We start from the raw sequence: 14,510 nt of genomic DNA on the forward strand, positions 1-14,510 counted from the left end.
GAGATCATGCACATTGGTGCACGTCGACTGCGCTTGTGCAAAATAACGGACTAGATCTTTCCAGTAGGTGGCAGCACTGACTTTCATAGACCAACCAAAATACAGCAAAGGAAGAAGAATTGTTGTAAGAGGAGGTATCCGTTGACGGGGTATGAATAGCCTGGGGATTTCGTGTAAGCCGTTCTGAAGGGAGCGGGCCGTACGTGGAGAGACGCGCGATACTGAAATGTAAGTTAAAAAGAGCGCTATTGTTCATTTCTGTGTTAAATGAATGTATGTCTTTGTATTCACAACCAACGGTTGTACGTATTTTTGTATTTCCTTGTGCAGTTCCAGTCCACTGCCGTATTTTACACACGGTAAAAAAAAGAAAAGTTAGATTCATTTTATTTAGAGTATTTGCTGCTGGGGAAAGCTGATTAGCACCCGTGTGTTGTAGCCATTGTACCGCACGGTAAAACTTATAAAGGAAAGAAAGGAAAGAAGGGGAAAACTCCGCTCAGTTGCCCTTCCATTTTCTTTTGGGCATCTAGCAAATAAAGAACCCCAAATTATTTGTGTTTGTCTGTGTGATGTTAATTGCACTGGCTACATATATTTTTATATTTTTACTGTGCAGATAATTTATGACTGCCTGCAGCCTGAAAGCCACATGGAAAAGGGAAGTATGAACGGGGCTTAATTGAGGCTGATCTTGAGCCCTGATAAGCAGAGACCTGCTGCAGTAGCACATGAAGCTGGGTGTTTAGACCCCTCTGACTGTACACACAGAAATGACTGACGGCATCCCGGCTGTCTGCTCACATAACCACCTGTGCTGCTGAAATGACCCCAGTAAGATAATCGTACACAACACAGAACATCAAAGCATACAAAGGACAAGGGCATTTTATCTGCACTAACAGTATTTGTACTGTTTGGTTACTAAAGAAACACATGGCAGTATTACAATGAATACTTAGATATTAAATTTATATTATCAATAACCTGTTACATGCAAATATTAGCATAGCAATTGCAAATGTTTTGATACAAACACCCAGGGGAGTTTCCAGCCACTGAAAAGATCAGGGACTGAGTCAAGTTACCAGGGGTTTGACTATTTTCTCTTTTAAAGGAAGATTGGCATCGGGGGTAAAATACTCAGAGCTACAGCCCTGACTGATCTGGCCTAACGATGCCCATGAATACAACCATAGGAATCCAAAAACTATTCACAATTTCAGAGACAATGTTATGTAAAGCATCTGAATCTTTTCACAACTGACATTTAGCGATTTCTCCTGACCAGATCTCCATCCTGATCTCCATACTGTATCTGACAGTGTGTGAGGAGCAGGAGAGAGATCTCTACTCAGTTCACTGTAATGAGTGACACTCACCTGTGCTCCCAGCAATGAGAAGAAACAGGAGCATCAGAGGATCCATGCGTGTGTGTGTCACTGAGCCCAGATCTGTGGAGAGTGACACTCACTTCCTCATCCTCTGTACCTTCACTGTCTCTGTCGTTTCTATTCTTACACACAGCAGGCAGAGTGAAGGGGGAGTGGACACTTTAAACAGGAAGTGAGAAAACCACAAGGCTGAATGTTTAGCCCTTCAGAAAGTCAGACCATTATTATTAGTGTGTAGAGAATTAAATCAACTATCAATGCACAGACTCAATTCACAAAATAAAAAATCTGCATGAATAAAGAAGACCATGAATTTCTCTGTTTATCATAGTTATTTATTATTAGTATAATTATCTGGATTCTAATGCTGGAAGCACACAGTGTAAAGTGAGGTAAACCTTCAACAGCACGTCAGTCCATCGCAGGGCACTGGAATGTGGAGAAATGCCATGTGATAATAATAATCGATACTTTATTGATCCCCGTATGGAAATTGTCTTTACACCTCCCACAACTTGCTCTTTTTTCATAGAGTAAGTTGTCTGCTAAGGGCTGCCACCTGTAGTGGCGCCCTGGGAGCTGGGGGTTAAGGGCCTCGCTCAAGGACCCATAGGCTGAGGTTGGGTTTGAACCTGCAACCTTCTGATTACAGGCACAGCCCACAGAGCCACACGCTGCCCCCAATAACCCAGAAGGGATTCGAACCCACAATCCCCAGCTCTGGAGGCTGATGCCTTATCCATTAGGCCCCAGGGTCAGTGATATCAGTGATCAGAGGAAGGATCAGAGGAAGCCTGCAAACTGCAGAGAGACACAGTCATGGTTTCATTCAAAGCCAACACTCAGGAGTGCTGAGATAGCAGGTGTATCAGTCAGATATATAATATCATGATGAGCTAAAGACACAGAGGGACTTTGAGGAACCACAGCAAGACCAACAGAAGACATGGGCTCCTGACAGTTAGGCCTCAAGATCCATCAGTTCACTGTTGCAGTCCAGTTGCTCTTAGTTGCAATTGCAGCCAAAGAGAAAAAAAAAACGTAAATCTTCAGCTTGCCCACTTTCCTGTGTTAGTCATGTGACTCACAGCCATTTTCTGCAGCTTCACAAGTAAACTTAAATAAACTGTGAGGTATAAAACAGTGATGTCACATCCTGCCTGCCATGTCTGCCTGACCCTCCTGTCTCCTCCCTCACGTGACCATGATGGGCTACACCTGGTGCTTGTTGCCCCTCATCAGTCAATGTATACAAGCACCTGTTTCTCTCGTCATTGCTTGTCTGGTGATAAACATCACTTGTCCTGTCAGTCCATGTCCTTCTTTGTCCTAACCTTCTCATTCTGATCCCTGCGGTCGTGTTAATTTGCAGTCCCTGTGTGTTTACTTTAATTCAAACTCATTTCTGTTTTGCCAAACACCTGCCCGGGATTCCCGCATGTTGTGACAGAATGACTGAACAATTCGATTCAATTCAATTCCAATCCATTTATTTATACAGTGCATTTTCCCATTACACTGTCTCAAGGCACTTTGTATTAACCCTGAAAAAGCCCCCAGTGAGGTAGCCAGAGGTGGCAGTAGAAAGGAAAATCTCCCTAGAAGGAAGAAACCTTTTGAGGAACCAAACTCAGAGGTGGAGCCCATCCTCCAGCGGCTGGCAGAGGAAGTCAAATGAGCAAGATAACAGGTATCTCTGGGAACCTCCTTCGCTTCACATCTCCACCTGCACACTCTCCCCTGCACCTGACCTCCTCCTGGTATCTGAGCCTCATGCACAGTGATGGTTGGTGGACAATCGAGCAACCTCGACGACCCTGAGGAGTCGCCCGGCGGGTGGATCACCCCACCCATATGGGGGTCATACTGGGCTCACCTTCACTACGGAGAAGACACCCCCACATTGACCCTCCAGAGCCCCGTGTCTCCAAGGTGGGCTGGTTTGACACTCTATCCTCTATCCTAAGTCCCGGTGCAGTCAGCAGTATCTCCTGGGCTGCAGTAGAGGGGCTGGCTGAGTCTCCGTCTCCAACAGAGGGAGATGGGGGACACACTGTCTGCATCAGTCACCCAGACTCTTGTCTAATCGACGTTATCTCGCCTGACGACACTCCTGCTGCGGCTGAGAGGAGAGGAGCCACGCCGTCCTCCTGCTCCTGCCCTGCAGTTCTCTCAGCACCCTGCAGCCTCACTGGCCCTCCGAGCCTCTCAGGTCCTCTCCAGAATCATTGTAGCTCAGAGAATAAAAATACATGCAAGTGAAGCAAATATGTCAGATTTATCTCTGAACTGTTTGATTTCCTTGTTTTTCACTCATGCATGAGCAGAAAGCAGCTAAATCATTAGCATGATGCAGAAAATATTTTAACACTTATTCTGAAAAGCAGAAATGTCGTCATACAGCATGTGAGGGTGAGACTCTGCAGAAACACTGTGTGCTGTATACAGAGGGTCTGTCCTCAGGCCTTTGGTTCAGCCTTTACTATGTTTTATACAGTTTTCTATAGTGCCACTGTAGTAGGTCCTTTTAATCTCTGTGGATCAGTAGAAAACAAGAGGCCTAATAGGAAGGTGTCACTGTAAGACAGGGGTGGGGGCTGTCCTGGGGGGGCAAAGTCAGGTGATGAGCACATTGATTCACTTCACCTGGGCCTTATCAGCCGTCCTACCAGACTGAGAGCTGTTTGTGTTCTTCTCAGCCCCCGACAGACACAGATGCCCAAATTCACAGCCTGTCGTTTCATTATAGATTATGATTCTCCATACTGTCACTGTTTCTCTGTGACCCAGGACTCCTTAAATCCAATGAAAAACCGACTTTCTCCCCTCCGCTTGGTTTATACAGGTTCTGCACTCTTCTGTTCGGTTTGCATGGGGTGTCGCCCCTTCTCACCAACTGACCACAAACTTTATTGTCATGCTGCCTTTGCACAGCCCACCTGACCAACATCATCACTTACAGTAATGGCTGGCTGTGGCATGTGTGGCTGGGGCTCTACATCAGCAGGATACTGTCTGCAAGACAATAAACTTCCTTTGCAAGAAAGACAAAGTATAGCAGCACTGAGATACAGTGACTGATAATTAAGTGAGCTGTCCTCACCTTCTGCTTCTACTTCCTGGGGGGGACTTCTCCCTCTGTTGTGACCATACCCCTCCCCCCCCCACCCGCGCCCCCAACACCCAGATCACCTAGTGCTGTCTAACTGGACCAGCCGTAAGCTTCTAGGCGGCCTGTTGGCTGGGGGGCAGGGCCTGGTCTGGGCTGACTTCCTGTCCCAAGAACGTGGGGGTTTAGTGCTGGTGGTGGGTCAGTGTCATTCTTACAGTCTTGATGCGGCCTTTGGCAAAGTTCTCTTAGGATCCCAATTCTGTTGGATTACCTGTTACTTTAACTATGTATACCTACATCCAAAGGTGGAGATTTCAGGTCCAGAGAGTACAAATCCAGACCAACTCTCTGTACTCTCTGGACCTGAAATGTCCACTTTTGCATACATCTGCAAATCTGAATAATTTTCAGATTAATTTCCTGGTGAAAACATTTTGTATAATTTAATATACTGTTGTTAGTTTGTAATTCGCTCCTGCCTAGATCCGAGACACAAAGCTGGAAGAAAAATTCCTTGCTTTCAGGGTATATGAATGTATACACACATCAGCCACGAGACAGAATAAGACCATTCCTGTACACTGCTGCCACATAGTGGACACAAACAAGACTGCACAAAAATGTAAAATCATTCCATTAGTCTGCATTTAACCTCTGCACTAAAAACAGGAATTGACTAAACCATAATAGATCATCCGTTTCTCTGTATGTAATAAAAAAAAAATTCAATAAACGTCTATCTGTTTGGCCTATTTGTGATTACGGAATACTGAGAGTATTTGATTTTACAGCATTCATTCATTCAATCATTCATTCATCCATCCATCATCCAGCTGTTTATCCTGGTCAGGGCACCAGTCATCAAGGAGCAATTAGAATTTAAACATATAAATCTATTACGAATGTTATTCGTAATGTATTGAAAAGTCTCTGTTGTCTGTATGTTTACCTTAAACATGCAACTGTAATCGAGAGAGGATACTTGTCTCTAGTCACTATTTTATTTTACGTTCCCCAGCGCCCGCATACAATGATCTACAGTACCTTTCATTTTCATAGACTGACTGCAAATGTATTTACACTGTTTCACCACCAGAGGGCTCACATTCTCATTTACTACGTTGACACACAGTGTCCATAGCTTTGCTGCCCTCGTGTGGCTATGAACTGTAATTTCAGCCTGTGCTTTTCTTGAAAGTACTCAAGGTAGTAAAAGCTATTTGTCCATTAGACTGACAATATTTTCATTAGTCATGAAATATCAAATATCATCTTAGATAAATCCAAGACATTTCTCTGGTAAACTGTAAGTTATGCATGAAAATCAGGTGACAAACCAAAAAAATTTATATAATGTCAGTTTCGAATTCAAGCAGGCTTTTTATGCATTGATAGCGATAACATGCATTGATGCCAAGAGCTATAGAATGGATAATATATTAATTATTTTGCTGATACTAGAGCAATAAAATTTGTATAGATATTTTTAAAAAAAAAAGACGTTTTATTTGCCATATTCTACAACTGCATTGGAAAGCTCACTTGTTTAGACATAGTATACAAAGAATGACAAACAGCACCCAAATAAATATTAACAGACAACTGATAGACATGCAGAACTGCAGAGAAATACCCTTGTGATACATTTATCATTATAATTCACAAACTCCACAGATGCAAACATCTAAAGTCAAAATTTGTGACGCTGTGAAATATCCTATGAGGCTCCAGGGCTGAGACCAGCTTGTGGTCGCTGTGGTTTGGGTCCCGTGATGCACTTTGCTGCAGCAGTGGTCAGTGTATATCCATGCAATGGATGGAAGTTGTCAGGGGTAACGCTAGACCCCTCAATTTTAACCAGATTATGCAGAAAATATGTAAAAATCAAATCTGTGGATTAATGAAAGTTATATTATAAAAGCCACTTCTATCTAAATCTGACACAGTCCATATTGCACAGACCTGAATGTTGTACCTGATACCACATGATAGTTTCAAATCCCGTGACCTTTTGCTGTAAGTCTACATCATCTGGGGAATCATATAATAATATATGGTCAGATGAACTTAATTGATCCTGGGGGGAAATTTTTCATAAAGCAGCAAGATACATAAACTGCAAACGTGATCGGAAGGTCGCCAGTTCGAACCCCGGCCTCAGCAGAATAGTCACATGTCTGTGGGTCCTTGACCAAGGCCCATAACCCCCAGCTCCAGGGGGCCACACATCGGCTGCCCCTGTGCTATCAGCCCTGAGCTATGGAGAGCAAGATGGGGGAAGGCAAGAATTAGATTCCAACTCGTAATCATGCAATGTGATATTGGCGATTAATAAATGTGTGCAAATAACAATTAATAAAGGTCTACACATATTTTAGATCATTCATTCATTCATTCATTTTCTACATACTTATCTAGTACAGAGTCAGTAAAGTACAGGGAGCATTGAGCTGATATAAGGCAGCACAGGGCACAAGGCAGAGGAAAATCCAGGACAGGATGCCAGTCTGTCACAAGGCAAACACTCACACACAGTCACTACGGGCACTTTTAGAGGCACCAATTCACCTAGAACATGTGACTTTAGATATGAAACCAGAGACCTCATAGGAAACCAGTATATATACAGGAAGAACATGCAAACTCTACACAGAGAGCTGGGCCAGATACCAAAACCACAAGCCTGGAGGTGTGAGGCCCCCACGCTGCCCCCAGTGTCTAACAGCTAGAGCTTAACTAGCTCTGCAAACCTGCTGCAGAGTGAAAGACAAGCAGGTCTAATCTCCACCCCTGAAGACCAATTTATACTTTCAGTATCACACAGGGTGAGGTGACATAAATTTCGTCATCAAGGGATTACGCCAGATATCTGTTGATGATGCATGTTTAGCCCAGATTTTTCGTTTGGTGGAGGTCATGCACATTGGTGCATGTCGACTGCGCTTGTGCAAGTTAACGGACTAGATCTTTCCAGTAGGTGGCAGCACTGACTTTCATAGACCAACCAAAATACAGCAAAGGAAGAAGAATTGTTGTAAGAGGAGGTATCCGTTGACGGGGTATGAATAGCCTGGGGATTTCGTGTAAGCCGTTCTGAAGGGAGCGGACCGTACGTGGAGTGACGTGCGATACTGAAATGTAAGTTAAAAAGAGCGCTATTGTTCATTTCTGTGTTAAATGAATGTATGTCTTTGTATTCACAACCAACGGTTGTACGTATTTTTGTATTTCCTTGTGCAGTTCCAGTCCACTGCCGTATTTTACACACGGTAAAAAAAGAAAAGTTAGATTTATTTTATTTAGAGTATTTGCTGCTGGGGAAAGCTGATTTGCACCCGTGTGTTGTAGCCATTGTACCGCACGGTAAAACTTATAAAGGAAAGAAAGGAAAGAAGGGGAAAACTCCGCTCAGTTGCCCTTCCATTTTCTTTTGGGCATCTAGCAAATAAAGAACCCCAAATTATTTGTGTTTGTCTGTGTGATGTTAATTGCACTGGCTACATATATTTTTATATTTTTACTGTGCAGATAATTTATGACTGCCTGCAGCCTGAAAGCCACATGGAAAAGGGAAGTATGAACGGGGCTTAATTGAGGCAGATCTTGAGCCCTGATAAGCAGAGACCTGCTGCAGTAGCACGTGAAGCTGGGTGTTTAGACCCCTCTGACTGTACACACAGAAATGACTGACGGCATCCCGGCTGTCTGCTCACATAACCACCTGTGCTGCTGAAATGACCCCAGTAAGATAATCGTACACAACACAGAATATCAAAGCATGCAAAGGACAAGGGCATTTTATCTGCACTAACAGTCTTTGTACTGTTTGGTTACTAAAGAAACACATGGCAGTATTACAGTGAATACTTAGATATTAAATTTATATTATCAATAACCTGTTACATGCAAATATTAGCATAGCAATTACAAATGTTTTGATACAAACACCCAGGGGAGTTTCCAGCTACTGAAAAGATCAGGGACTGAGTCAAGTTACCAGGGGTTTGACTATTTTCTCTTTTAAAGGAAGATTGACATTGGGGGTAAAATACTCAGAGCTACAGCCCTGACTGATCTGGCCTAACGACGCCCATGAATACAACCATAGGAATCCAAAAAATATTCAAAATTTCCAAGACAACGTTACACAAGGCAGGTGAATCTCTTCAAAATTGATATTTTGCTATTTCTCCTGACCAGATCTCCATCCTGATCTCCATACTGTGGCTGACAGTGTGTGAGGAGCAGGAGAGAGATCTCTACTCAGTTCACTGTAATGAGTGACACTCACCTGTGAGCCCAGCGATGAGAAGAAACACGAGCATCAGAGGATCCATACGTGTGTGTGTCACTGAGCCCAGACCTGTGCAGAGTGACTCTCACTTCCTCATCCTCTGTACCTTCACTGTTTTTGTCATTTCTATTGTTACACACAGCAGGCAGAGTGAAGGAGGAGTGTACATTTTAAAGAGGAAGTGAGAAAACCACAAGGCTGAATGTTTAGCCCTTCAGAAAGTCTGACCATTATTATTAGTGTGTAGAGAATTAAATCAACTATCAATGCACAGACTCAATTCACAAAATAAAAAATCTGCATGAATAAAGAAGACCATGAATTTCTCTGTTTATCATAGTTATTTATTATTAGTATAATTATCTGGATCCTAATGCTGGAAGCACACAGTGTAAAGTGAGGTAAACCTTCAACAGCACGTCAGTCCACTGCAGGGCACTGGAAGCTGGAGAAATGCCATGTGATAATAATAATAATAATAATCATTGATACTTTATTGATCCCCGTAGGTAAATTGTCTTTATGCCTTCCACAACTTGCTCTTTTTTCATAGGGTAAGTTGTCTACTAAGGACTGCCACCCATAGCGGCGCCCAGGGAGCTGGGGGTTAAGGGCCTCACTCAAGGACCCACAGGCTGAGGCTGGGTTTGAACCTGCAACCTTCTGATTACAGGCACACAGGCTTAGCCCACAGAGCCACATGCTGCCCCCAATAACCCAGATGGGACTCAAACCCACGATCCGCAGCTCCGGAGGCTGATGCCTTATCCATTAGGCCACTGGGTCAGTGATATCAGTGATCAGAGGAAGGATCAGAGGAAGCCTGCAAACTGCAGAGAGACACAGTCATGGTCACATTCAAAGCCAACACTCAGGAGTGCTGAGATAGCAGGTGTATCAGTCAGATATCTAATATCATGATGAGCTAAAAACACAGAGGGACTTTGAGGAAGCACAGCAAGACCAACAGAAGACATGGGCTCCTGACAGTAAGGCCTCAAGATCCATCATTTTACTGTTGCAGTCCAGTTGCTCTTAGCTGCAATTGCAGCCAAAGAAAAAAAAATGTAAATTTTCAGCTTGCCTACTTTCCTGTGTTAGTCATGTGACTCACAGCAATTTTCTGCAGCTTCACAAGTAAACTGAAATAAACTGTGAGGTATAAAACAGTGATGTCACATCCTGCCTGCCATGTCTGCCTGACCCTCCTGTCTCCTCCCTCACGTGACCATGATGGGCTACACCTGGTGCTTGTTGCCCCTCATTAGTCTATGTATACAAGCACCTGTTTGTCTCACCATTGCTTGTCTGGTGATAAACATCACTTGTCCTGTCAGTCCATGTCCTTCTTTGTCCTAACCTTCTCATTCTGATCCCTGCAGTCGTGTTAATTTGCAATCCCTGTGTGTTTACTTTAATTAAACCTCTTTTCTGTTTTGCCAAACACCTGCCATGGAGTCCCGCATGTTGTGACGGAATGATTGAACAATTCAATTCAATTCAATTGTGCAGTACATTTCCCATTACAGTATCTCTAGGCACTTTACATTATCGCTGCCCAAACCCCACAGTGAGGAAGCCAGAGGTAACAGTGGTAAGGAAAATCTCCCTAGAAGACAGAAACTTTTGAGGAACCAGACGCAGAGGGGGAGCCCATCCTCCAGGGGGCCGGCAGAGGACATCAAATGAGCAAGATAACAGGTATCCCTGGGAACCTCCTTCGCTTCACATCTCCACCTGCACACTTTCCACTGACCTCCTACTAGTATTTGAGCTTCACGCACAATGATGGTTGGTAGACAATCCTCTCATCGACCCACTGAGCGAGAGCGACCTCGAGGACCCTGAGGAGTCGCCCGGCGGGTGGATCACCCCACCCATGTGGGGGTCATACTGGGCTCACCTTCACTACGGAGAAGACACCCCCACATTGACCCTCCAGAGCCCCACGTCTCCAAGGTGGGTTGGTTTGACACTCTATCCTCTATCCTAAGTCCCGGTGCAGTCAGCAGTATCTCCTGGGCTGCAGTAGAGGGGCTGGCTGAGTCTCCGTCTCCAACAGAGGGAGATGGGGGACACACTATCTGGATCAGTCACCCAGACTCTTGTCTAATCGACGTTATTCCGCCTGACGACACTCCTGCTGCGGCTGAGAGGAGAGGAGCCACGCCGTCCTCCTGCTCCTGTCCTGCAGTTCTCTCAGCACCCTGCAGCCTCACTGGCCCTCCGAGCCTCTCAGGTCCTCTCCAGAATCATTGTAGCTCAGAGAATAAAAATACATGCAAGTGAAGCAAATATGTCAGATTTATCTCTGAACTGTTTGATTTCCTTGTTTTTCACTCATGCATGTGCAGAAAGCAGCTAAATCATTAGCATGATGCAGAAAATATTTTTACACTTATTCTGAAAAGCAGAAATGTCGTCATACAGGATGTGAGGGTGAGACTCTGCAGAAACACTGTGCTGTATACAGAGGGTCTGTCCTCAGGCCTTTGGTTCAGCCTTTATTATGTGTTATACAGTTTTCTATAGTGCCACTGTAGTAGGTCCTTTTAATCTCTGCAGATCAGTAGGAAACAAGAGGCCTAATAGGAAGGTGTCTCTGTAAGACAGGGGTGGGGGCCGTCCTGGGGGGGCAAAGTCAGGTGTTGAGCACATTGATTCACTTCACCTGGGCCTTATCAGCCGTCCTGTCAGACTGAGAGCTGTTTGTGTTTCTCTCATCCCCAGACAGACACAGATGCCCAAATTCACAGCTTGTCGTTTCATTACACAGATTATGATTCTCCACATCTTCACTGTTTCTCTGTCTCTGTCTGTGACCAGGACTCCTGGAGTCCAATGAAAACCCACTTTCTCCCCTCCGCTTGGTTTATACAGGTTCTGCACTCTTCTGTTCCGTTTACATGGGGTGTCGCTCCTTCTCAGCAACTGACCACAAACTTTATCGTCATGCTGCCTTTGCACAGCCCACCTGACCAACATCATCACTTACAGCAATGGCTGGCTGTGGCATGTGTGGCTGGGGCTCTACATCAGCAGGAAACTGTCTGCAAGACAATAGACTTCCTTTGCAAGAGAGACAAAGTATAGCAGCACTGAGATACAGTGACTGATAATTAAGTGAGCTGCCCTCATCCTGCACTTTACACTTCTACTTCCTGTTGCTTCCCCCTCTATTGTGACCATGCTGCTCCCCCCCCCCCCCCCCCCAACACCCAGATCACCCAGTGCTGTCTAGCTGAACCACCCTGCAGCTTCCAGGTAGCTTACTGGCTGGGGGCTGGGGGGTGCTGTTTGGTCTGGGCTGACTTCCTGTTCTGAGAAGCTGGGGGGGTCAGTGCTGGTGCTGGGTCAGTATCATTCTTACAGTCTTGTTTCAGCTTTTGGCAAAGTTCTCTTAGGATCCCATTCCTGCTGGTTTTCCTGTTACTTTAACTATGCAACTATGCAATTTTGTTCCTAAAGGAAAGTGCATAATATAATTCTGTCATACTTTAATATACTGTACATACTGCTATAATATACTGTAATATACTATACATAATTTAATATACTGTTGTTAGTATGTAATTCACTCCTGCCTTGATCCCTGAGGCACAGAGTTGGAGGCAGAATTCCATGCTATCAGGGTATATGAATGTATACACACACCAGCCACTAACACAAAATAAGACCATTCCTGTATACTGCTGCCACATAGTGGACAGAAAGAAGACTGCAGTCAAGTGTAAAATCATTCTGTCAGGCTGCATTTAACCTCTGCACTACAAACAGGAAGTGTTCAAACCACAATAGGTCACACATTATTCTATACTGTATGTAATGGAAAAAAAATTGTTCACTAAGCATCTACCTTTTCTGCTTATTTGTGACTACAGATTACTGTGAGTATTTGATTATACAGCAGAGGTCATTCATTCATTCATCCGTCCTCCAGTTACTTATCCTGTTTCTTCATCTTCATTATAAAATTGTGATTTAGTGCAAGTACTAGTCTCCCATCACGATTTTACTTTATGTTCTGGTGACATGCAGTAATTTTCATTTCCATAGATTGATTGTGGAAGTAATTTACATCGTTTCACCGCCAGAGGGCTGAAATTTTCATTTACCATGTTTACAGTGGATATAAAAAGTTACACACCCCTGTTAAAATGCCAAGCTTTTGTAATGTAAAAAAATGAGGCCAAAATGAATCATCACAAAACTTTTCCCACCTTTAATGTTACCTGTAATCTGCACAATTCAATTGAAAAGCAAACAAATCTGTTAGGGGGGAAACTATAAAAAAATATGCAAGTTGCACAAGTCTGCACTTCCTTAAACTTATACTTTTTTGAAGCACCTTTTGATTTCATTACAGCATACAGTCTTTTTGGGTTCAAACCTGCAGGCAATTAAAGTGATGCTGATTAACCCCAGATGAAGTTCAGCTGTTCTAGCAGGATTTTCCAGACATTTATTCAGTTGCATCCTGCAGCAAAAGCCATGGTTCACATAGAGCTTGCAAAGCATCAAAGGGATCTCATTGCTGAAAGGTATCAGTCAGTAGAAGGGTACAAAAAAATTCCATGGCATTAGATATACCATGGAACACAGGGAATGGGACAGACAGAACCAGGAGGCGAATTAATGAGGGAGGTAGGACAGACAGGGTAAACAGGAACTGGGATGGGGCCACCAGATGAGGGAACACAGCTGGGAACAGACCTTGGGGACCAGGGACCTATAAACTGGGAACAGGACACGGGAACTGAGGGACAGAACCAGAGAGAGACCAGCTGGAAACAGGATGTGAGGACTGAGGGACAGGAACAGGAACAAGAGGCCAGGACCAGGAAACAGAAGGGGAACTGAAAGGGAAAGGAAAGAAAATGAGCCTGATGGGACAACAGGCTCAGGAACCGAGGAGGAAGGGACTGGGTAGTAATAGACTGGGATCAAAGGGACAGTGGAAGGTTGCCAGAGTGGGGACGAGATACACAAGGATGGGGTGAATGGATCACCACAGGCCTAGATGAAGAATGAGCAGCTGCAATTTAGGAGATGGAGGCAAGTCAAGTGTGTGGATGGAAACCACAGGATGGGAACTGGAGGGCGATGAGGAGACTACAGAATGGGAGCTGGAGGGTGACAGGGGGACTGGAGGGTGACAGGGGGACTGCAGGACGGTAATAGGCAGGAGAGTTGGAAACTGGTCCTGGACGGCTGGCATGAGTGATATGTCCCTGTCTCCCCCTTTGAAAGACAGAGAACCAGCCTGGCCCTGTACTGCTCCCCTGTCTGCACCACAGATGGAACAGGTGCTTGGGGCCTAATCAGCCCAAGCCTCAGGTGGAGGCTGGAGCCTGAAACGTGGGACTCAGGACCAGGTCCAAGGGTTCCCACTCCAAGTCCTCTGGAGCGGTATCCTCCAGGTCCATCCCCACTAGGATGGGGGTGACCTCAGGCCAATATGCAGGACCCAAGGCAAACTCGAGTGGAGCTACAGGGGCAAAGTCAGGATGAGTGGCCTCCTGTCGGCCGGAATCGATAGTTAACAATGAAGTCAGAGGGAAGTTCCCCGAATTCTCTCAGAAACAAAGTGTATGATCCCGGTGGTCTGTGTACTATAAGAATATAGATGGGCGGGTCGGACACCATGTGAATTATCATTGCTTCAAATGTTGTGAAATCCTTGATAATCTTGCGTTCAGTTTTCAACAGT

At 44.7% G+C, this 14,510-nt stretch overlaps 1 protein-coding gene and 1 long non-coding RNA gene across 4 annotated transcripts in view; one reads left to right on the top strand and one right to left on the bottom strand.

The window, feature by feature from the left end:
• Positions 1-14,510, bottom strand: part of LOC125739860 (uncharacterized) — a 409,273-nt gene that overhangs the window by 206,665 nt on the left and 188,098 nt on the right. The window lies entirely within an intron of this gene.
• On the top strand, positions 111-11,356 carry LOC125740073 (uncharacterized). 3 transcript variants are annotated; one of them, XR_007397439.1, is made up of 4 exons: positions 7,556-7,644; positions 8,035-10,501; positions 10,600-10,759; positions 10,863-11,356. It is a non-coding gene; the product is annotated as an uncharacterized LOC125740073 (long non-coding RNA). The 3 variants fall into 3 exon arrangements; XR_007397438.1 differs by lacking the exon at positions 7,556-7,644 and adding an exon at positions 111-228 and having other exon boundaries at positions 10,600-11,356; XR_007397437.1 differs by having other exon boundaries at positions 10,600-11,356.

Source organism: Brienomyrus brachyistius, chromosome 4 (assembly GCF_023856365.1).
Source record: "Brienomyrus brachyistius isolate T26 chromosome 4, BBRACH_0.4, whole genome shotgun sequence".
NCBI classification, from domain to species: Eukaryota; Metazoa; Chordata; class Actinopteri; order Osteoglossiformes; family Mormyridae; genus Brienomyrus; species Brienomyrus brachyistius.